Here is a 24,909-nt window from a genome sequence, read left to right as displayed (position 1 = left end):
GTGATGCAACTCGAAGGTATCTTGTACATAACCTTCTGTTGGCATGTGGTTTGCCTGAAGGTTTGTATACTGATTAAAGACTAACGTTTTCTCTAGTGGATTGCCAGGAACCGCTTTTGAGGCTTGCTAGAAGCGAGAAAAGCTGCATTAAACTCATACCTCGAAGCATTCTCCTTAAAGGGTCTCTGAAAGGGGCTCTAAATAAAGTTGCGGTATGCGTAGGATGTTTCTCCTCTTATGCGCCAGTATGCGTAGCGTCGTTCTCCTCTTAAACGGTGCTCTAAAAATACATTCTGAACTCTACTCAGTTCCTTCACCAAGACGCAAGACGAGAACGAAACACTCACAGCACTTAACAGAGTATAAATTTAACTCTGACACCTTTCGTTATTCATTTTTTCCGCAAGCCATTAGGGAATAGAAAATGTTACCTGGAAATGTTAACTCTGAGTCTCTGAGCAGTTTTCGTCGTAACATGTCATAATTGTTTATTCAAACTTTTTAGTCAAGCATTGCAAGTGCTTTTTTCTGAAGAAATCTTTTTCCACACTGCGCTTTATATTGTGTTGCATAAAATTGCGTCATGTATTTTGAAACTCTCCCATGGTTATCGCATTTACAATTTTATTTCAGTTTTGGGAACCTTCTTTGTGATTTTTCTTTCTTCTGCGACGTACCTAAAAAAGAAAACCAACCTCTTTTAGAAAACAACCAAACCAACCAAAAAGAAAACCATTCCTGCAACAGCCTGGAAAGAGGCTAGTAAGCTAGCAGTATGTTCCAAATAAAATAATAAAAAATAAATAAAAGACGCTGCTTAAGGAATATCGTGCAGCAAGAATTTTTTTAAATGCGCTTTGTAGAATCTGAGCATTTGGTACTCAAAATTTAAATTTCCGCGTCCTCCAGCCTTTGTGCCTCCCTCGTTGCGTTTTATGCGGTGAAATGTCAGCGCTGCTACACCAACCCCACTCACTCGGCCCCTTCGCCATCTGCCGACGCGGAAGAATTCTCCGAGGGTCGGAGTTTGCAAGGTGAACCAGCGATAGTAGTCCGCTGCTGATGTAACAAGCACTACATAATGCGTTGCGCGCGGATTAGGGCGAAAGCCCGGCCCGGATGGTCGCCGCGATGCATGGACAAGAAAGTTTATAAATGGTATCGTTAATTATCGGCTCGCTTTTGAGGTCTTGTACGTGGCGTGAATACTCGGTGGCCTATACTCTACATAACGCAAACATATAATAATAATAATAATAATTGGTTTTTGGTGGAAAAGAAATGGCGCAGTATCTGTCTCATATATCGTTGGACACCTGAACCGCGCCGTAAGGGAAGGGATAAAGGAGGGAGTGAAAGAAGAGAGGAACAAATAGGTCCGTAGTGGAGGGCTCCGGAATACTTTCGACCACCTGGGGGTCTTTAACGTGCACCGACATCGCACAGCACACGGGCGCCTTAGCGTTTTTCCTCCATAAAAACGCAGCCGCCGCGGTCGGGTTCGAACCCGGGAACTCCGGATCAGTAGTCGAGCGCCCTAACCACTGAGCCACCGTGGCGGGGCCAAACATATTAATATAGCGAATTTAAAATACCCTTTGACTATGTGCAAAATTTTGCTTCTTTGCACAAAGTCAAAAGGTATTTTAGGTTGGCAATAAAATGCTTGCATTATCTTAATCAATGCTTAAGCGGGCTGGTTACTATCATGAACGATTCTCTGGAAATCATCTATTATTATCTTTCTTCTTTGTCAAGCGTATTATTCTTGAGGGTAACCTCCCTACCTTTCCTCATCTTCCTTCTCCTCCTCCTTGCTTTTTTCCGCTGTCTTGAAATAGTATCTTTCGCTGTCAGTGCCCATGCTGATTTGTTTTGTTCATTTGCACCTAAACGATTGCCGCAGCGTTACAGAAGCGCTCGAAGCCTTATGATGGGCGTATCGCGAGCTAGCAAGGAGAATTGCTTCTTGTTGGAAGATTGGTTGCATTCTATGGTCGGTGGATGCGATGTTTATCTGTATGAGTATGAAGTGCGGACTGAAGACCGGGAGAAGACTCTTGTCCTCCTGGTATTTTATATTAAACGTAAGTGGCGTTCCATAAAATTTAATAGCAGACAGAATGAGAGGCTCTTGGTACAAATAAAAAAATACACGCGCCCATCCTTGCCGTTGTATGTATGCTGTGCCGGCGTGTTTTGCAAAGTGAAGGTATAATAATCTTGGCCTCGATTGGACGACGCCATCAGTACGGCTCAGAATTCAAGTTAAAGTTTACTGAGGAGCCCATAGAATAAAAGCGAATACAATTAAGTCAGAACCGAGTGAGAAAACAAATACCTTGGAGAAAGCAGTGATTTTGAGCAGTCTTAACAGGGTCAACCAGTTCAATTACACCATGAGTAATTATAAAAGATAACAAAATGCATAAGCCTAACTCTTCTACCGAAGACCCAGGACATGATAGCGGAATAGCCTGAGCAATAAAAAAAAGGAAACTTCCCTGTGCACCTTGCTTTCGGTGACTGTTGGCTTCCTGCATATGTTTGTCAAACGAGCCCGTCATTTCTCCTTGTCTTGTCTGCATATATATATATATATATATATATATATATATATATATATATATATACATATATATGAAGCCAACAGTCACCGAAACCAAGGTGCATTGCGGAATGTTTTCTTTTTTTTCTTTTAATTTATTGTGCGAATTGGTGGGAGAAAAATACTTCATTAAAGATTTTATATAAAGAAAACTACTTATAAAGCAGCAGAAAAACAACCACGCCACCGGTGGGATCCGAACCCACGACCTCCGAATATGGCGTCCGGTGCTCTTACCAACTGAGCTACGGCGACGGCCGTCCAATCTGCTGCTCTCGTGGGTGTATATATATATATATATATATATATATATATATATATATATATATATATATATATATATATATATATAGCGAGACAAGGTAAAGTAAATGAGGGGCCCGTTTGACAAACTTACGAAGGGAGCCAACAGTCACCGAAACCAAGGTGCATAGGGGAACGTAATTATTATTATTTTTTAATGTGTTGTGCTTATAAGTGGGATAATATTACTTAGAATAATAAATCGCATAAAGAAAATTACTTATAAAGCAGCAGAAAAAAACCATGCCGCCGTTGGGATCCGAACCCACGACCTCCGAATATCGCGTCCGGTGCTCTTACCAACTGAGCTACGGCGACGGCTGTCCAATCTGCTGCTCTCGTGGGTATTTACGTTTACTTGGTGTACGCGAACCTTGAGAGTGTTCACCAGCGCCACCCTCGACCACAGCGGCGGACGTAGCACGTCCTGTAATACCTCGAGCGTGACGTGGAACGTCATTTAACGGCGAGGGCGGAAACTGTGCGAGAGCCCTCTTAAGCAACCTGTGGCATCAAAACTGCCAGAACAGAGACCCTCGTTAAGCTATTAGCAGACAAGGTAAAGTAAATGAGGGGCTCGTTTGACAAACTTACGAAGGGAGCAAACAGTCACCGAAACAAAGGTGCATAGGGGAACATAATTATATTTATTTTTAATGTGTTGTGCTTATCAGTAGGATAATATTACTTTGATTAATAAATCGCTTAAACAAAATTACTTATAAAGCTGCAGAAAAAACAATGTTTTTTTCTAGCATTTTAGTATATATATATATATATATATATATATATATATATATATATATATATATATATATATATATATATATATATATATATATAATATATATATATATATATTGCAGGGTGGTTTATTGGCACGTTGGAAGCGCCGGCGACGACGACCTGAGCACAAGTAATCCACGATCCAGAGAGGCGAGAGACTGGGACACAAGCGGCAGCGTTCCAGCACAAGCATCTGACTGGCGGCGCAAGCGCTTCGTCGTCGTTGGCGTCGGTGCTGGATTATCTTCTTCATTATAACTGCCCCGGCGGAAAGAGGGAGCCATCCTGGCGACTCAAGGCGAGGAAACGACGAAGGGGCAGTAATAAGGCTTCAAGCGGCTGACATGAACGACGTCGCGTCCACGGCGGCGATGGTCCGAAGAAGGTGTCATCGGTTCGATAATGTAGTTGAAAGGCGACGTACGATCTATGATGCGGTTAGGACCGATGTGCTTGGTCGAAAATTTGGACGCAGCCGGAACAAAGAGCCAGACCAGTGAGCCAGGGGAGAAGTGAACAGCTGGCGTATCTTGATCCGAATCATGTTTGAGCATACCTTGAAGTTCGGCGGTGAAAGAGCGAGCCAACTGGCGGCTCTGCTCAGCATGGTGGGCAATGTCACAAAGCGACGTATATTCCAAGCTGTCGGGGTTGTAGGGAAGGATTGTATCCAACATTCAAGATGGTTCGCGCAAGAATAAAAGAAAGAACGGGTAAAGGCCGGTGGTTGCTTGAGAGGCGGTGTTATACGCACAGGTGACGAACAGAAGAACCTGATCCCAATTAGAGTTGTCGGAGCGAATTTACATGGCGATCATGTCCTCAAGAGTCCGGCTGAAGCGTTCGGTGAGGCCGATGGTTTGAGGGTGGTATGCAGTAGTGGTGCGCTTGACTGTGTGGTACGCAGCGAGAAGCTCGTGAAGAACTTCAGAGAAGAAAACACGGCCGCGGTCACTGAAGTTTTCGAGGAGCGCCTTGACGCACGACAAATTGATGAAGAAGGAAGAAGGCAACAACGCGAGCAGTAGCCGCAGGTAAAGCAGCGGTCTCAGCATACCGATTGAGATGGTCTACGGTGACTATGATCCAGCGATTCCGAGCGGTCGTGAAGGGAAGTGGCCAATATAGGTCGATGCCCACATGATCTAAAGGGCGAACCAGACACGGTATTGGCTGTAACGAGACAGTCGAAGGGTGAGGTGTCGACCTCTGCTGCTGACAAGCAGTGCAGGAGCAAACTTAGGGACGAACGAAGTTGTACATGCCCCACCAATAATGCCTCTGGCCTAGTCGCTCTTACGTTTTCAGCGTGCTAGCTTGAGCGCTCTGAGGGTCGGCTTAGTGGTGTTCACAAATATCAGATGGGAGATGTCGGGGAATCAAAAGCAGCCACTTTGGCTCTTAGGGACGACAGCTGCCGCGGTGCAGAAGTCCGTCGCGGAGGGCAAAATGGGAAGCTTGGCGACGAAGGGCTCGAGGGAAGGAGGCCGTAAAGTGTGCAAGAAGTACGTCGAGCAAGGATGAAATCCATAGATCTTGGCGTTGTTGAAGGGGCATGGCCATTGTAGTGAGCGCTGCGAGTAAAGAATCGTATTGGCGATGAGGGCGCAGGAGAGGGCAGTGGCGAGCGTGACAAGGTGCCGGCGTCAGTGCTTGCGGCCCGACCGGTAAACTACGGTAATATCGAATTACTGAAGACGGAGGGCCCAACTGCCAAGGCGCCCGAAGGGATCTTTGAGTGAGGCCAACCAGCACAAACAGGGGTTATCGGTGACGAAGGTGAACGGGCGGCCATATAAGTATGGGGGGAATTTCGTTAGAGCCTACACTACGGCGAGGCACTCCTTTTCCATCACGGTGCACTTCGACTCAGCATTGGTGAGGGCACGGCTGGCGTACGGAACGACGTATTCAGAAATTCAGAAAATTCGGGCTTGCGCTGGGCAAGGAGTGCACCGAGACCGATTCTGCTTGCGTCGGCGTGAACCTCAGTGAGAGCACCGGGGTTGTAGTGTCGAAGAATAGGTGAAGAAATTAGAAAACGATGGAGTGCAGCAAAAGTTTTCGTCGCAGGCCGAGTCCCACGTAGGCAGGTCGGCGGGACCTTTAAAGAGTTTCGTAAGGGGCGCGAAGATAGAGGCGAATTGGGGAGAAATCGCCGACAGTAAGAGCAGAGACCCACAAATCGGCACACTTGTTTTGTAGAAGTTGGTTTAGGGAAGTTAGCCAGACCACGGATGCCGTCTATGGAGACGAGGTGTCCGAGTATTGTGAGCTGCCGGGCGCCAAAGTGACATTTTTCGAGATTAATTTGCAGTCCAGCACTGGTGAGGCAGCTCAGTATCTGGCTCAAGCACTTGAGAGACGTCGGAAAATCGGGCGAAAACACGACAGCATTATCTAAATAGCAGAGACAAACCTTCCACTTGAGGCCGCGCAAGATGTTGTCCATCATTCGTTCAAATGTTGCGGGAGAATGAGGTGTCAGAGATGAGGATGGCGGCAGCGCCGTGGTGAATGTCGATGACGGCGAAGGGAAGAAATAGGTGTCGGTGAGAGGCAAGGACGGGGGAAGGCGTAAATAGAACGGTGGTGTCAGAAGCAGAGGTGGCGCAAACAGGGACGAGCACGGCACTATCAAGGAAAATGTCAGTGTGCTCAGCAGCAACAAGCTTAGCAGCACGGCAAATCGGAGGCTCGTCGAACGGCGCATCGCAGAGAGGAGAAAAGACGACGTGCGCACAGGCACAGTCAATCTCGGCACTGTGGAGGGATAGCAAATGCCATCAAAGCATGGCGTCATGAGAGCTTGCAAGGAGGACTAAAATTCGACAACATAAAACATTCACGATGACGACGCCTGCTGTGCAAGCGGCTAAAGGATGAACGGTCTCGGGCACGCTGTAGGTTGGGAGTGAGCGAAGGCGCAGGCGTAGGCGGGCAGGAAGACAAAGATAGCTGGCGTGCGACTTCCTCACGTACAAACTGCTGGATGCGCTGGAGTCACGACTGTTCGTCCAGAGCACCGTCCCTTGGAAGAGCGAAGCTGGAAAGTGTGGCCTCCTGAAAGCCTGCACGCCGGGAAGAAAGGCGCTGTTTGCGCAGTTCATCGAAGCTTTGGCTGCAGCCGATGACGCCGGACACAATCTGGGGATCTTTGGCGACAAACATCGGGAAGGCATCATCCTCAATGCCTTTCAGAATATGTCTGATCTTGTCGACCTTTCCCATAGAAGGGTTGATACGCTTGCAGAGGTCGACATCTTCTATATAACTTGCGAAGTTTTCACTGGTTTGCTGGGCTTGCTTTCGCACACCGGTACGGCCAAAGACTTTTGTCAGACATGTTTTAGGACTACCCGGCTTGAGACGTCATCCTCTTGGTTTCGAAACCAGACATTGGCTACATTGATGAAATAAAAGATAACGTTTGTGAGCTTAACACTATAGTCCCACTTATTGGATGCGCTTACGCGTTCATGGGAGGCCGACCAATCCTCCACTTTCATGTCATCTGTGCCACTGAAGATGGCCGGGTCACGCTGCTGCGCAGCGCCGGAACAGAAGATAGCCGACGGAACTGGTGAAGCGGTTTGGGTGACGGTCTCAGGCATTGCAGAGGTGGTGGTCAATGCGCGGGTGCGAAGCTCCAGGGCGAGGGGATCGGTGGCACCTCACCCACTTGTGATAATGATATCATCGAACCCCTTACGCCATCCCCTGATCATCGTAGCCGAGGGCGCATCATTGTCCACACGGCCCGCCTCAAACCATACTACGACCCCGCCGTCGTCACATCGCCCTAGGCCGCCAGGATGGCACCCTATCGCCCGAATGGAATTGTAAGACTGGCCTTCGGCTATGGAATCTTACGAGGCTGGCGCTTAATAAAAAAGACGACGAGGAGCGCCAAACTCTCCGTCTCTCGTGCGTGCTCTGGGCTGACCGCTGCCTCTGGACGGTGCCTTGACTGTAACGCTGGTTCTTCTCACGCTGTGCTTTGCAAGAAGTTCGTAATTACAATATATATATATATATATATATATATATATATATATATATATATATATATATATATAAATATATATACATGAAGGAAGCCAACAGTCACCGAAACCAAGGTGCATTGGGGAATGTTATCTTTTTTTCTTTAATTTATAGTGCGGATTAGTGGGAGAAAAATACTTCAATTAAGCTTTGGCTTTTAAAGGAAACTACTTATAAAGCAGCACAAAAACAACCATGTCGCCGGTGGGATCCGAACCCACGACCTCCGAATATCGCGTCCAGTGCTCTTACCAACTGAGCTACGGCGACGGCTGTCCAATCTGCTGCTCTCGTGGGTATTTATGTTTAATGCGTGTAAGCGAACCTTGAGAGTGTTCACCAGCGCCAGCCTCATCCATAGCGGCAGACGTAGCACGTCCTGTATTACCGCGAGTGTGACGTGTAACGTCATCTAATGGCGAGGGCGGACACTGTGCGAGAGCCCTCTTATGCTACCTATGGCATCAAGACTGCCAGAACCGAGACCCTCGTTAAGCTGTTAGCAGACAAGTTAAGGGAAATGAGGGGGTCGTTTGACAAATACATGAAGGAAGCCGAGGGTGGCGCTGGTGAACACTCTCAAGGTTCGCTTACACGCAATAAACATAAATACCCACGAGAGCAGCAGATTGGACAGCCGTCGCCGTAGCTCAGTTGGTAAGAGCACCGGACGCGATATGCGGAGGTCGTGGGTTCGGTTGGCCCTTGATTTCTCTGATCTTTTTGAGTGACGTGGGAGCAGGAAAATCTTGAATAGCTATGACTTTGCTCTCGAGAGGCCGAATGCCCTGTGGAGTGACAAGGTAGCCGAGGAACTCTATTGTAGCTACGCCAGAGGCAATTGTTCGAGTTGATGACGAGCCCATATTCATCCAGTCGGTGGAAGAAGGCGCGCAGATGAGCTTAATTCTCAGTACCGGATGAAATGATACAATATCTTCGATGTAAGCGAATACGAAGACGAGGCCTCGCGTAACCTCCTTGATACCTCGCTGAAAAGGCTTTGCGGCGTTATACAAGACAAAAGGCATCCGCACGTACTCGGAGAGGCCGAGCGGTGTGGTAATGGCCGGCTTCGGAATATCAGTGGGATCCACAAGAATTTGATGATAAGCCTTCACTATGTAAATTTTAGAGTAGATCGTGCACGCAGCCAGGTTCGATGTGAAGTCCTGGATGTGAAGAAGTAGATAGTGGTCTCGTAACGCGTGACCGTTGAGGGCACGGTAATCTTCACATGGTCTTCAGTCCACCCGGATATTTCTTTGGCACTATGTGAAGCGGCGATGCGCAGTTGCTGGAGGAAGGGCGTACTATACCCAGTTCAAGCATGTGTTGCAACTCACGGTGAGCGATAACGAGGTGTTTTCCCGACAAACGACGAGGGCGAGCAAACACCGGAGGTCCCGAAGTCACGATGTGGTGAGTGATCGAGTGCTTCACCTGTGACTCTCTGGTATGCGGCTTTGTGACATTGGGAAAATCAGTCAGAAATTTCTCACACGGCGAAACAGGGATGAGAGCGCGAAGCCACGTTGCCGCAGTGGTGGAGAATACGCCTTAGACGAAGAGTTGCGTGCTTGAGGTCTATGAGGCGACGAGCTTGCATGTCGACGGCTAGGTTGAAGAAACATAGGAAGTCCGCGCCGAGAACTGCTTGCGAGACATCAGCGATAATTAATATCCAGCAAAACATGCGGCGCAATACGACGTTAAGCGTTAGCGACCGTTGTCCGTACGTGCGAATGAGGGAGTTGTTGATCGCTTGGAGTGGGGAGGTCTGTTCATTGCGACGGCGATCTGTCCAAGAGGCCGCTATGACGCTCTCTTGTGCTCCCGTGTCGACCAGGAAACGAGTGCCAGTAATCTTGTCCGAGACGTAAAAGAGGCGGCATGTCTGTCCATCAACACCACTTGCCGCCGTCAGTGGCCGGTCGCAGCGTTTCCCAACCAGGAGCACGGTTGTGTGCACTCGCGGGCAGAGCTGTCGAATATACGGTGGTACCAGCAGAGAGCCGAGAGCGAGGCTGTTGGCCGCGCGTAGTATGGTTGGGATTCCGGGGAGCGACGGCGTGGCCTGAACCTCAGCGGAGAACGGCGCGGCAAAGGCGCGAGGACATCGAGCCGCCTGGTAAGAGCATCAAGTCGACATCCGATGCTGTCCAGCTGGGAGTCTGCTGCAGTAATTGGAGGCGGACTGATCACAGAGCAAGCGTTGGGGAGCCGTGAGTAGTCCGCAACTGGGTCATTGAGTTCAGTGAGCTGGTCTAATGAAACATCAGCAGCAGCTGCGAGGACGTTGACCATGTGTCGGGGAAGACGCTAAAGGAACAACTTATGCAAAAGCGGGTCGTGCTGAGCAGCAGTCTCTCCCAGAAGTTGGCTCCAGCGACGCAGAAGCTGCGAAGGGTGGCTCTCACCCTTCAGAAGATAAGTCAGAGAAGTTTAGCATAGCTCCTGCGAAAGAATGACACGCAAAATCGTGAAGCGTTCCACATTTTTGCCTGGCAGCTCTGGCTCGCGCACCCCCCGGTGCGAGCTCCTGCTCCTGCCTCCTGCTGCCGGGTGGCGGGCCCCTCCACGGAGGCCGAGGACGGCTTGAGCGGTTTTTCAACCGCATTTTGCGGTTTTAGCCGCTTTTTGCGGGCCATCGCTTAGCCGCGACCGCATTTCACCGCTGCCTGGGACGACAAAGAAGTTGCTCCTATCGTCCGCCTGTGCTGCGTCGCTGACTCGGGGCCTTCCGGGGTCCTTTGAGGCGCGTTTTCTGGCCGCGGTCCCTGACCGGGGCCCTACCTGCCGGAGTCCTGCCTGGCCGTGGTCCTGGTCTGCGGTCCTCCGGTCGCTTTCTGCTGTCGGGGGCTCCCCTGTGGCCTCGTCGTCTGCGGCTGCCCGCTGTCTATCCCCTGCGCAGGGACCTGTCTGGTAGCGCCCGGCGTCGGTCGCTTTCCCGTGCCCGACCGCGGTCGCCCTGACCGCTCTGCGGAGTTGGCCTGCCTTTTTCTGGGCAGTTTACGGCGCCCAAGTTTGACTGCTCGCAGGCCTTCGGCGGCCGGCCGCTGTACCGGCCTTCCTTGAGCCACGGTTTTGCCGCGTTGGACTCCAAAGGTATACATTCTGGCGTGTTCCCGCGCTCGACTCCATTTCTCAGCGGCTTCCATTTTTTAGAACGCCGGTGATTTTTCACCTTTCTAGTGGCATTCGGAATTTGAGCCTCGCGCTGAGGCTTTGCCCTAGCGAGGCCTGAGCCCTCCGTCGTCTTGTGGCGGTGGTGGTCGGACGCCGTCTCGGTCATCACAGAAGCCATGAGCGCACAGGGCGCTTCACCCTCTGCGTCGCCCACTGGGGCGAATCAACCGGTTGTCGCACTTCAACGTCTCTCCCCGGACGCAACCACGGACTCGGGTGCCCCGGAGGCCCGGTCCGAGGCGGACTGCTCGCCGTTTTCGGAAGCCGGGGGCGACCTTTTGGCCGCTGTTCCAGAACTTCAGCCCAACGGGCGACCACCTGCTGCGCCTCCCAGCGAGGCGACCTCACTGGCGGGGAAGGGTTGCCCGCCTCCCGGACTTGTCGGCTCCCGTGCCCCGACGAACTGCGCGTTGCCCACGGGCGACGATCAACAGCGACAGGTCTCAGGCCTGGACGGCGCCGGGCCGGGGCCTGACCGGACCGTTCCTCCCGTGGGTGCTCCGGACGCCGGTGCCAAGCTGGACCTGGCTTTTGCGCTCATGCCTCATTTTGCGCATATCACAAAGCTTCAAGAACGCTTCACTGCGTTCCTGAATTTGGACTAAAACAAGTTTATATTCAGGCTCGTACACAGATCTCCAACATGTTTGGCGAACTGGTGCTGCGGTGCGCAGAATATCGCGCACTGGCGCCCGACGCCAGAGGTCGGGCCGAAGTCCTTGGAGCTAGGGTGCCTCAATGCCAGCACCGCAGTTCTCGGGTGCAGACTGGTAGCCCAGTGTAGCTCTCGCTGCAAAAGACCGTTCAAGTTAAAGCACTTTGGAGCGCGCCGAGAGCATGAATGGCGCCGTTACAAACGCTAGCGCCGCTGAACCCGTGTGATTCATTATGGCGGCGCCACTGAAGTTGTCTCCAGCGCAGCGCTAGCACAGAGGCTCCCGGATAGTCGGACGCCAGAGCTCGGGCTTCCGTCGTGGAGGCATGACTCGGGGTGGCGGCCCCGCCCGTTTCCAGACCCGCGCCGCCAGCGGACATCCGGCCACCGACATTTGCCACCGCCAATTAAATTAATTGTCCACCGCCAAATAAAAGTTAAGAATCCCGGACTCGACTTCGACCCCCGAACAACACGCCGCTACACATTCAAGCTGCGCGGCGGCGCAAACACGCATATCCTTTCCCTCGCCCCGAACGCCTTCCGGCGCCTTGTTTCCAGGGAGAGAGTGGCCATCGGCTGGTCCTCGGCCTTCGTGTCTGAGGACACACACGTTCCGATGTGCACATCCTGTGCGTCCTGCGGACATTCCTGGAGGGCATGCCGTCAGTCCGCACATGCAGGCAGGGCGGTATGTACGAAGTGTGCCGACGCCCACTTAGCCGAGACATGCACAATTCGCGCTGGCGGCGCGGTCGTTGCCTGCGCAGAGTGCCGGAGGGCGGGCCGCGAGGGGTCCCCGCATCCTACGGGTGGCGTCCTGCCCCATAATGCGCGAAAGGGTTAGCAAACTGCGTGATCACACTGATTATGGCGAGTTTGAAGCGAGGCTTGCGGCGACGAGTGGGTGGGCGGCTGTGCGTCCTTTATCTTCTTGCGCTGCGCTTCGTGCCGCACTTCGGGGCGGCCCCGACGAGGCTCCGTTTCGCACATTCTTCTTTTTCTTCTTTCTCTTTTTCCCTTCCCATAAGGCATTCTTTTATTTACTTGCATACCATGTGACTTCACTCCGACGTGCTTTCTTCGAGAGTGTCCGTCTCTCGTACCTGTTTCTGTTCGTTTATTCTCTTTTTGTACTTTGCCTTCTCTGACATATTTCTTTTCATTTTTCTTAACAGCCTTAACAACAGCGTCCGGTGGTTTTCGGATGTAGAAACCCATGGCAGCGACCATATCCCAACCTATCTGATTATTACCGGCCATTCCACATTTTCCATAGCCACGTGTAGGCAGCGCATTGACTGGACAATTTTTAAATTACTTATGGAGGCTGCTTGCGCAGAGGGCTTCTCTACCGGTCTTGAACAAAAAATTAAGGAGGCCATGAAACACGCCACCTGCCCCTTTAGCCCTGTCGCTAACTACACCGATTTTGACTTCGAATTGCAGCGACTGCGATCACAACGGCGAACGGCAGAGCGCACATACCGACGCACAAAGTCGCACCTGGACCTAAGAGATGCTAGGCGCATACAGAAGAAGATAGAGCGCAGAATTCAGGCACTGCAAACACAACGGTGGAGGACATTTTGCCAAACACTTGATCCACGGAAGCCTTTGTCACGCGTTTGGAGTGTAATTCGGGGTCATCGCACGTACCCTCAACAGCGCTTCCCGTTCAAATCTGTAGCGCTCCACCAAAGGCGCAGTGTGGTTGAGGTAGCTGAAGATTTCTGCGCAAGAATAACAGGCCCTCCGAATTCAGGCGCAACGCTGCACTGCAACAATGTTCCACCCTCACGGCATTCTCGGATGGATGCACTATTCTCCATGGAAGAACTTGATGCTGCGCTGGCTTGTTGTAGGTCATCATCACCAGGGCCCGATGGTGTGACGTACTCCGCACTTGCCAACCTTGGCAAAGAAGCTCGACGGGCTCTATTGGACTTTTATAACAAGTCATGGACTGCTGGCATAGTTCCTGATGATTGGAAGACCAGTCGTCTGGTTTTACTTCTTAAGCCGGGGAAATCACCGCTCGACCTTTCATCATACCGTCCAATTGCACTCGCCAGCTGCGTCGGCAAAGACATGGAAAGAATGCTGCTCACACGCGTGGAATGGTACTTGGAGCGATATCAGATTTATCCAACCTTCATGTCTGGGTTCCGACGGGGCCGCTCTTCTATCGACAACGTGGTTGACCTTGTAACGTCGGTGCACCACAGCAAAAGTTTGAAAAGATTGACCGTGGCATTGTTTTTGGATATCAAGGGCGCGTACGACAACGTAACGCATCAGGCCATTTTGGACGCAATGGAAGCATCTGAGATCGGAGGCCGCACGTTCAGCTGGATATGCAGCTATTTATCAGAGAGGTCGTTTTTTGTCCTTACTGCGGACGGACCAACGTCCTTACACCGAAATTCGCGCGGAGTCCCTCAGGGTGGAGTGCTGAGCCCAGTTCTCTTCAACCTTGCTCTCATCGGCCTGGTCGACGTATTGCCACAATCTGCTCATATCTCGGTATATGCAGACGACATCTGTATTTGGCGTCAGGGGTGACCCCTCCTCAAGTTCGTGCAAGACTTCAAAAGGTGGCATCGATATTGACATCTTATTTTCGCTTGCAGGGCCTGAACGTTTCGACCGAAAAGTGTTCACTTGTGGCGTTCACACGCAAAATAATGTCACGCTACACCATTCGCATTAATGGTGAAGCCATTCCGTATGAGAGAAGCCACAGATTCCTTGGTGTTGTCATCGACAGGAACCTCTCGTGGAGTCCAAATCTCTACGACATGAAAAAGAGACTAATTGCGATTGTCCACGTCCTCTTCTTCCTCGGGGGAAAGTCCGGGGGCGCATCAGTGCGCTCTATGCTGCAACTGTACCGTTCCCTATATCTGGGCTACATGCGGTACAGTCTTCCGATATTCAGTTTCATTAGAAAGACCAGTATCAAAACTCTTCAAAGTGTGAAAGCGCAAGCTCTCCGTATCTGCCTTGGACTGCCTAAATGTGCATCAACAGCAGCAACTGTTCTTGTTGCCCGGAACTATCCTGCTACTACATGCATTGCAGTTGACACCATGAGAACACATTCGGCACCTCACACGGGTTCCCTGTCATCGCCTCGCACTACTCCCAATAATTAGGCCGCGTACTGCATTCGCCAAAGTCATTGAAGCTCATCGTGCATATCTTCCATCGGAGTTCACCCCTGCGTCAAGACCGTGCTCACCCTTATGGAGTCTTCATGAACCTCGGGTTCACCTCTATATTCCTGGAATTACGAAGAAAGCTAGTGTATCACTATCCGCTCTCAAACAACTGACTTTGAATCACCTGCATTCTTAACACAGTCACCGCATACATGTTTACACAGATGGATCAGTTCACTCGACCAGTTCTGCGGTGTCGGTGGTGATACCGGCCAGATCCATCTTCATGAAAGTGAAGACGACCTATCCAACATCTCCAACTGGTGCGGAACTCGCAGCCTTACGGGCTGCGGTAGAGTTCATCAGTTAGGACCCTGCGCATGACTGAACGGTTTTCACCGACTCTAAAGCAGCCATTAAAGCCCTGCAAGCTGCGCTACGCCGCGAGTCGCAGGAAGAACTTGTTGCTGAGATCGGTCTACTGTACCACGGCACCGTTTCCAAAGGTCATGACATCATTTTTCAATGGCTGCCAGGACACTGTGGTATTAACGGTAATCACCAGGCCGATGCGGCTGCGCGTTCGGCTCACAACGACGGACTTCCAGTGAGGATCCAAATATCAAGACCTGACGCAGCGTGTGGGCTTCTCCCTTTGGCGCTGGAGCTCACACTTTAAGCGTGGAACACGGGAGAGTTTTGCGACCTCCGCCTCAAGGCACTGGACCCTAGACTGCTCCTTCGTCTTCCACGTAACTTTGCACGTCGCGACGCAACATTGTTATGCCGTTTATGAATCGGCGTTGCTTTTACCAACCACAATGCTTTCCGGATGGTAATGGCCGACAGTCGTGCCTGTGAAAGCTGCGGTTGTGAGGAGACCATCGCTCATCTTCTCTGTGAGTGTCCTGCATTTGCGAGTGCAAGACATACACTGTGTTGTGCCCTGGACCGCCTCGATCCTCGCCCATTAACAAAGCAAAAGATGCTCGGTCCATGGCCACAGCAGTAGACTGCCCTCAATGCATACAAGGCACTCTTTGCCTACTTGAGAGCGACTGGATTGAGTGACAAATTGTGACAGCGTTGTGCGTGTGTGTGTTATGCTTTTTCCCCTTCTCTCTTCCTCCTTTTAGCCCCCTAATCCCTCTTCCTCAGTGCAGGGTAGGCAACCGGAACCCCTTTCTGGTTAACATCCCTCTCTTTCCCTCCTCCTCTTCATCTATCTATCTATCTATCTATCTATCTATCTATCTATCTATCTATCTATCTATCTATCTATCTATCTATCTATCTATCTATCTATCTATCTATCTATCTATCTATCTATCTATCTATCTATCTATCTATCTATCTATCTATCTATCTATCTATCTATCTATCTATCTATCTATCTATCTATCTATCTATCTATCTATCTATCTATCTATCTATCTATCTATCTATCTATCTATCTATCTATCTATCTATCTATCTATCTATCTATCTATCTATCTATCTATCTATCTATCTATCTATCTATCTATCTATCTATCTATCTATCTATCTATCTATCTATCTATCTATCTATCTATCTATCTATCTATCTATCTATCTATCTATCTATCTATCTATCTATCTATCTATCTATCTATCTATCTATCTATCTATCTATCTATCTATCTATCTATCTATCTATCTATCTATCTATCTATCTATCTATCTATCTATCTATCTATCTATCTATCTATCTATCTATCTATCTATCTATCTATCTATCTATCTATCTATCTATCTATCTATCTATCTATCTATCTATCTATCTATCTATCTATCTATCTATCTATCTATCTATCTATCTATCTATCTATCTATCTATCTATCTATCTATCTATCTATCTATCTATCTATCTATCTATCTATCTATCTATCTATCTATCTATCTATCTATCTATCTATCTATCTATCTATCTATCTATCTATCTATCTATCTATCTATCTATCTATCTATCTATCTATCTATCTATCTATCTATCTATCTATCTATCTATCTATCTATCTATCTATCTATCTATCTATCTATCTATCTATCTATCTATCTATCTATCTATCTATCTATCTATCTATCTATCTATCTATCTATCTATCTGTCTGTCTGTCTGTCTGTCTGTCTGTCTGTCTGTCTGTCTGTCTGTCTGTCTGTCTGTCTATCTATCTATCTATCTATCTATCTATCTATCTATCTATCTATCTATCTATCTATCTATCTATCTATCTATCTATCTATCTATCTATCTATCTATCTATCTATCTATCTATCTATCTATCTATCTATCTATCTATCTATCTATCTATCTATAAATCTATCTATCGATCTATCTTTCTATCTATCTATCTATCTATCTATCTATCTATCTATCTATCTATCTATCTATCTATCTATCTATCTATCTATCTATCTATCTATCTATCTATCTATCTATCTATCTATCTGTCTATCTGTCTGTCTGTCTGTCTGTCTGTCTGTCTGTCTGTCTGTCTGTCTGTCTGTCTTGCGCAGCCTGCCCGCCCACTCGGTTCTCCGTACCTTACACCTCCGGTTTTCTTTCCCTTGCCTCTGTCCTTCCCTTTACCCACTTCAAGGCCCGGTTGCCAGGCGCCGTCCACCCCGCCGATGGGCGAGCGCTCCGCACTCTTCCTGTCACCCGTGCGCCTGCAGTACTTTTGTGGTCCCGCTTTCTTTGTTCGGTCCTTCACCTTTCACCACCTTACCTTTTCCCATGGCCTTTAATTTCCCTTTTTCTTTTATTCAGACCAATTTGGACCACTGCATGCGCGCGACGGGAGTTTTAGTCGACAGGATGGAGGCCGGAGATTTTGATTTTGCCCTCTTGTCCGACTCCTAAGTTCGCGACTATGTGATACCGTCCCTTCCTCAGGAATGGGCGCTGTTTGCAGCTCCGACCAGCCCGCGATGTGCCGTTATCGACAGGCGGCCCCGCGTGGATCTCTTTCTTATATACGTCTCATCGCGGGTGGGGACCGTTCGGTGCACGCACCGCGAGGTCTCTTTCTTGTTGTTAAGTGTGTACCCGCCACCGCACTCTCCGATGGCTCCCGTCCTCGGAGAGGTTTCGTCTGCCCTCGTGTTGGCAGCCGATACTCCGGCGGTTGTCGCGGACGATTTCAACGCCAAGCACGAGGTATGGGGACCAGAACTTTGTGACACCCGCGGCAGCGAACTTGTGCACTTCGCCGCGGCGGCCGACCTCCTTGTGTTGAATGACCCCGCTTCTCCGCCCACTTACCCAACGGGATACAGTGATAGTTGGATTGATGTCACGCTCGCCAACTCCAACATGGCGTTCGCAGGGTTCACTTGGTCAGTGGCGGATGCAGAAACTGTCCGAACACCGCCACATCGAGGTTCGGTTTGGGGTGGGCGACGTGCCCCGCGACAACATTTTAACCATCCGCGGTCTCGCCCGCGTTATGGCGGCGCTGCGAAATTCCTCATTTTTTCTGCGGCTGTCGGCGGCGATCTTCAATCAGCAACTGCATTAGACATGACCGTATAAAAATTTCACGAAATTTTCAATCATGAGCGCCCGCGCTAGTCCTCCGTCCGTGGGGTGCCTCCCTCGTGAGGGCGTCTTGGAGGACGGCCGAGTTGGCCCTCGAGCGCAAACGTATGCGCGCGCTGTGCATGCGGTACCAGCACGCGCACGACGACTCGATTCGATCATATTTCAGGACCGACTTCTACGCGGCCTTGGCGCGCTTTAGGGTCCGCGTCGCGGCTGCGAGGGAGGCGGCCGCGGGAGAGCTTGCGAGGCTACTTTACGAAATCTTTTCGGTCGACCATTTAAGTGGGCGTTCGGCAGCTTGCGCGGACCCCCCCCCCTCTCTCCCCCCCCTGCTTTCTTCGGTATTGAGGCCGGAGGGAGGTCTCACCAATTCTGTATTGGAGACGGCCGGCATCCTGCTCGAAGAACTCGTCACCGGTGACATGACAGAGTTTGATGCGCCTGCGCACGTGGCTATGAGCGCGGCGGCGGCTCGTCCTGTCTTGGGCGGTCCGGAGGACGTTCCCATTCAGTTTGGCGAAGTTGAGTTGGGGGTCTCCCGAGCCAAGCTGGGAACGGCCTAAGGCCTCGACGGGATTAGTCTCCGTATGCTACGCGAACTTTGGTCGGCGCGCTCAAATATTTTCCAATTGATTTTTAACGCAGCGCTCCGCCTCGGCTGCTTCCCCCGGCTATGGGGGAAGAGAAAAATCATCTTTCTTTTTGAAACGCGCGAGGCCGCCCGAAGTCCCCGCGTCGTATCACCCCATTGTCATAAATTCTGTCCTGGGGAAGGTTTTGGAGAGGCTGCTTTTCAATTGCCTGTACCATTTTTCGAGCCGTCGTGGACGGCATCACGAGGCCCAATTCGGTTTTACGAGAGGAAGGGGGGCTGTTGAGGCCTTTTACGCCCTCGTTTCAAAATTAAGGCCGATGCGAGACGCCGGCCTGCACGTACTGCTTGTTTCCCTAGACTTTCAAGGGGCATTTGATAGTGTGTGACACCCTTTTGTCCTGAGTTCTCTCGCCGACTGGGGGTGCCTGAGGAACCTCTGCGCGTTGTTCCGGTCATTTCTATCTGACCGAGACGTGGTTTTCTGCTCCTTCGCGGAAGACGCGGTCGCGCGTCCCACCCTGGGAAGCCCGCAGCGATCCCCGCAGTCTCCCTTGCTGTGTAATATAGTAGTGCATGGCCTTTTGGCGGTGGGCATGCCGGAGGGGGTGTCGCTCCAGGCGTATGCAGACGACATCGTCGTTCTGGTGCCTGGAGCCTGCAGGAGGGAGCTTGAGGTATTGGCTTACGATGCGCTCGGCCGAGTCGCCGCGTGGGCGAATGAAGCGAGAATTACTATCTCGCGCGACAAGACGGTGTGCGTGCTCATCTCTCCTCCCAGGAGGGGGATTGGCTGCACCATGCCCGCAGTTCACCTTTGTGACTTTTTTTTTAATCGAGAAGTGTGCCATGAGGCATAAGTTGAAAAAAGGAAGGGGGGAAAGGAATGCACGGGATTGAAAGTTAAAAGAAGGAGTGAAGAACGGTTGCGCTCAGGTAGTCGCAGAGGTTGCTGGTTGCGTTCGCGGAGGCAGTCCGATCTGCGCGGTCGCTTCCGCAGACGCAGCCGGTCTTCTTTTATTCCGATTCAGTATCCCTCTTTTCCGCGTTGGCCGTATAGGCCACGCGTGACGTCGAAATTTGTAACATAAACTCAGACCTCCCAGCGCTTGCCCAGAGCAGGCCGCTAAAACTCTTTCATGTCCCGGGCCATGCGGAGGTGTTGGGCAACGAAATTGCAGATATTGTGGCTTCCCGCGCCAGCTTGTCGCCTTGAGCCAGGGTCGTCTTGCGCTCTAGGGTCGCCGTTCAGGCCATGTTTCTCGCCATCGTTCGCGCCAGATGTGCCTCCTGATGGCGCGAAAAGAACGAGGGCACAGGAATTTTTTTCCTGAGTGTCCGACGTTCTTAAAATTCCCCAATTGTTTCCGTCTCCACGCCCCATCCTTTCACTCGTCACTGGGCACGGTCGATTTTGCGCCTATCTCCACCGCTTTGGACTAGCGTCGTTGCCTGAATGCCCATGCGGGGAGCCTTCAGGCGATGTCAAAAACTATATTATTGACTGTCCTTTAACCAGCGAGGCGGTGGCCGGCTTGCCCGGTCACGAAAGGGCGCAAAATTCGGCCGTTTGGCTCCGCTGGCTGGGTGGGGCTCACCCAGCCATCGGAGCCAAACGGCCGAATTTTGCGCCCTTTGCGCGCTCCTGTGCAGAGTAGTAGCATTGGTTGGTGCTGCCTTCCCGAAGTGCGTTCGGCGCAGCACTACTGTCCGACATTTCTCTCTCGTACCATCAGGCCCGCGGGCGTGGGTCCCTAACATGGTTTCTTGGCCCACGTAATCGGGGCCAACATATCTCTCTTTCGGAGCTTCATCTGGGGGCGTCTCTGGGAGGCGTCACATATCCCAACTAAACTATGTTGTGCATTGACATGGTTTACGCAAAAAAGCGTACAGGCGCTAAAAGACGAAGACAAGCACACTCAAGACAGGACAGGCGCCAACTTCCAACTAAGTTTATTCATGGAAAAAACCGCCTAATAACCACACCAGCAGGCAACGATAGAAGCAAAACAAAAAAAACGCAGTGACAGAGCATAGGAACACGTGCCAAAAGGATCAAGAAATGATTACCACCTTTTCTCTCTCGTACACTCAGGACCTCGGGAATGGGGCCCAACTGTCGTTTGTTGGCCCACGTAATCAGGGCCAACATATCTCTCTTTCGGAGCTTCATCTGGGGGCCTGTCTGGGAGGCGCCACCTTTCCCAACTAAACATTGTTGTGCACCTTTTCTGTCTCGTACACTCAGGACCACGGGATTGGGGCCCAACTGTCGTTTGTTGGCCCACGTAATCAGGGCCAACATTTCTCTCTTTCGGAGCTTCATCTGGGGGCGTGTCTGGGAAGCGCCACCTATCCCAACTAAACTTTATTGTGCACCTTTTCTCTCTCGTACACTCAGGCCCTCGGGATTGGGGCCCAACTGTCGTTTGTTGGCCCACGTAATCAGGGCCAACATATCTCTCTTTCAGAGCTTCATCTGGGGGCGTGTCTGGGAGGCGCCACCTATCCCAACTAAACTTTGTTGTGCACCTTTTCTCTCTCGTACACTCAGGCCCTCGGGATTGGGGCCCAACTGTCGTTTGTTGGCCCACGTACTCAGGGCCAACATATCTCTCTTTCAGAGCTTCATATGGGGGCGTGTCTGGGAGGCGCCACCTATCCCAACTAAACTTTGTTGTGCACCTTTTCTCTCTCGTACACTCAGGCCCTCGGGATTGAGGCCCAACTGTCGTTTGTTGGCCCACGTAATCAGGGCCAACATTTCTCTCTTTCGGAGCTTCATCTGGGGGCGTGTCTGGGAGGCGCCACCTATCCCATCTAAACTTTGTTGTGCACCTTTTCTCTCTCGTACACTCAGGCCCTCGGGATTGGGGCCCAACTGTCGTTTGTTGGCCCACGTAATTAGGGCCAACATATCTCTCTTTCAGAGCTTCATCTAGGGGCGTGTCTGGGAGGCGCCACATATCCCAACTAAACTTTGTTGTGCACCTTTTCTCTCTCGTACACTCAGGCCATCGGGATTGGGGCCCAACTGTCGTTTGTTGGCCCACGTAATCAAGGCCAACATATCTCTCTTTCAGAGCTTCATCTGGGGGCGTGTCTGGGAGGTGCCACCTATCCCAACTAAACTTAGTTGTGCACCTTTTCTCTCTCGTACAATCAGGCCCTTGGTATTAGAGCCCAACTGTTGTTTGTTGGCCCACGTAATCAGGGCCAACATTTCTCTCTTTCGGAGCTTCATCTGGAGGCGGTCTGGGAGGCGCCACCTATCCCAACTAAACTTAGTTGTGCACCTTTTCTCTCTCGTACAATCAGGCCCTTGGTATTGGAGCCCGACTGTCGTTTGTTGGCCCAAGTAATCAGGGCCAACATTTCTCTCTTTCGGAGCTTCATCTGGAGGCGGTCTGAGAGGCGCCACCATTCCCAACTAAACTTTGTTTTGAACATTTTCTCTCTCGTACACTGAGGCCCTCGGGAGTGGGCCCAAACTTCGTTTGTTGGCCCACGTAATCGGGGCCAACATTTCTCTCTTTCGAAGCTTCATCTGGGGTTGTGTCTGAGAGGCGCCACCAATCCCAACTAAACTTTGTCGTGCGACTTTTCTCTCTCGTACCATCAGGCCCTCGGGAGAGGGGCCCAATGGTCGTTTGTTTGCCCACGTAATCGGGGCCAACCTATCTTTTCTTTCGAGGTTCATCTGGGGGCGCGTCAAGAAGGCGCCACCTATCCCAACTAAACTTCGTTGTGCACGTTTTCTCTCTCCTACCATCAGGCCCTCGAGAGTGGTGACCAAACGTCGTTTGTTGGCTCACGTAACCGGGGCCAACATTTCTCTCTCTCGGAGATTCATCTGTGGGCGTGTCTGGGAGGCGCCACCAATCCCGACTAAACTTTGTCGTGCGACTTTTCTCTCTCGCCCTAACCGGCACTCAGGAGTGGGGTCCAAACGTCGTTTGTTGGCCCACGTAATCTGGGCCAACATATCTCTATTTAGGAGCTTCATCTGGAGGCGGTCTGAGAGGCGCCACCATTCCCAACTAAACTTTTTTTTGAACATTTTCTCTCTCGTACACTGAGGCCCTCGGGAGTGGGCCCAAACTTCGTTTGTTGGCCCCCGTAATCGGGGCCAACATTTCTCTCTTTCGAAGCTTCATCTGGGGCCGTGTCTGAGAGGCGCCACCAATCCCAACTAAACTTTGTCGTGCGACTTTTCTCTCTCGTACCATCAGGCCCTCGGGAGAGGGGCCCAATGGTCGTTTGTTTGCCCACGTAATCGGGGCCAACCTATCTTTTCTTTCGAGGTTCATCTGGGGGCGCGTCAAGAAGGCGCCACCTATCCCAACTAAACTTTGTTGTGCACGTTTTCTCTCTCCTACCATTAGGCCCTCGAGAGTGGTGACCAAACGTCGTTTGTTGGCCCACGCAATCGTGGCCAACATATCTTTTCTTTCGAGTTTCTTCTGGGGGCGCGTCAAGGGGGCGCCCCCTTGTCCCGTTTTTTCCTTTCCTTGCTGTCGTCCGCTGGCCTCACTTCGGACTTCGAGAGCCGGCCTCGAGTGTTATCGAGGCCGCCTGCCCGAAGCACCCTTAATTTTAATTTTGATCTTTGATTTCTGTTTTGAGTTTCTGCTTTTTTGTCTTCCCTTTTCTATTTACAATTACTTTCTTTTCCTTTTTTCTTTCTTTCTCTTTTTCTCTCTTTCCCCCGTGGCACGGTGGTTTCTCAGGGGAGACGATCAGGCCACATGAGGTGGACGTCCTTGGCATCCGCTCCTCTGCGAACCACATGTCACGGTTTCAGTGTGTATTTGTGTTTGTTTCTATGTGTGTGGTGTTTTTTTCCCTACTGCCATGGCAATCTTTTCGTGCCCTATTTTTTTTCCTCTTTCAGTGTTTGTCTGTCTATCTTTTTCAGACTCCTACCATTCGCCACCTGCCCTTTTTCCTCCTTCTCCAAATTTACATCTTCGTTATCATTGCTTTCTTACAATTTGTGTCTCTGCGTGTTTGTTTGTTTTTGTTTTTGGGCACCTGCATACCCTATTAAAGCATTCTTCCTTTATCAATAAATCAGCTCACGGGGGGGACTTTTTCACCCCTCTGTGCTCGTTGCGCCGTTAGGACACCGTTTCAGTTACCGTGTCCACCATTTTACTTTTCCAATTGGCTTTTTCTACCAAATTAAATTTTTAACCGAATGGGCCCTGTTCATTTTTCTTTGATAGGTTTAAGCCTGGTGATGCATTGCAGGTACAGGCTACTTCTCATTCCACTTTATTTTTGCCGTTGCTTTCCTCCATTTAACCGGGAATGAGACTCCGACTGGGGCGTGTCGCCGCCGGTAGGGAGGGTAGAAGAGCCAGCGGTATCCATGTAAGAGGATGGTGTTGCGCGTTTGCAGCCGGGTCGCCAAAGCTGTCCGAGCTAAGGCAAGGAAAAACCAGCTCCGACAACGTTGAGGTTCGAACTGTTCATTAGCGCTGCTCGCGCCGCGGCGGCATAGCCCTACTCCCTCTTTCTTGTCCAGCGCCGCGTGCTATGGCCAGCGAGCCGAGCGCGGCGTGAGGGGTGCTACGGGAAGTAAGGGCATGAATGATGAACGCTTTGCCAAGACGAAGACGAGTCCTCCTATCGAAACGTTGGAGAGCAGCCTGAGGCTTAACCCTCCCTTGTTCACTTTGTGATTCTCTGTTCATTGGTATACAAGATTTATCTCATGACTTGATATATGCAGTGAGATTTGACTGTTACAGAAATGTCAACACTGGTCGGGCTAGATAACCCAGCTTCAGGGGTACCTCAATTGCACAATGACCTCGCAAGATATACTTTAGCTTTAAATGGATATATGCTATAAGAAATGCACTAAACGACCCATGTGTTTGTGGCAAAAAGATGACAGGCGCAACCGTGATTCCCGGGAACTGAAGCTAATTGTGTGTATGTATCAGTTATTCACTGCAAGGATTACAATGATCAATGATTGTATTACC

At 50.5% G+C, this 24,909-nt stretch overlaps 1 non-coding gene and 2 pseudogenes across 1 annotated transcript; 1 reads left to right on the top strand and 2 right to left on the bottom strand.

Moving 5' to 3' along the window:
• Window positions 1-2,789: 2,789 nt before the first annotated feature.
• On the bottom strand, window positions 2,790-2,863 carry TRNAW-CCA (transfer RNA tryptophan (anticodon CCA)). The gene has a single exon. It is a non-coding gene; the product is annotated as a tRNA-Trp (tRNA).
• Window positions 2,864-9,086: 6,223 nt separating this feature from the next.
• LOC144133922 (uncharacterized) lies at window positions 9,087-10,051 on the bottom strand (annotated as a pseudogene).
• Window positions 10,052-10,151: 100 nt separating this feature from the next.
• Window positions 10,152-10,246, top strand: LOC144135588 (U6 spliceosomal RNA; annotated as a pseudogene).
• Window positions 10,247-24,909: the final 14,663 nt, after the last annotated feature.

This window comes from Amblyomma americanum, chromosome 5 (assembly GCF_052857255.1).
Source record: "Amblyomma americanum isolate KBUSLIRL-KWMA chromosome 5, ASM5285725v1, whole genome shotgun sequence".
Taxonomy (NCBI): Eukaryota; Metazoa; Arthropoda; class Arachnida; order Ixodida; family Ixodidae; genus Amblyomma; species Amblyomma americanum.
This window is presented reverse-complemented; position numbering and strand designations above follow the sequence as displayed.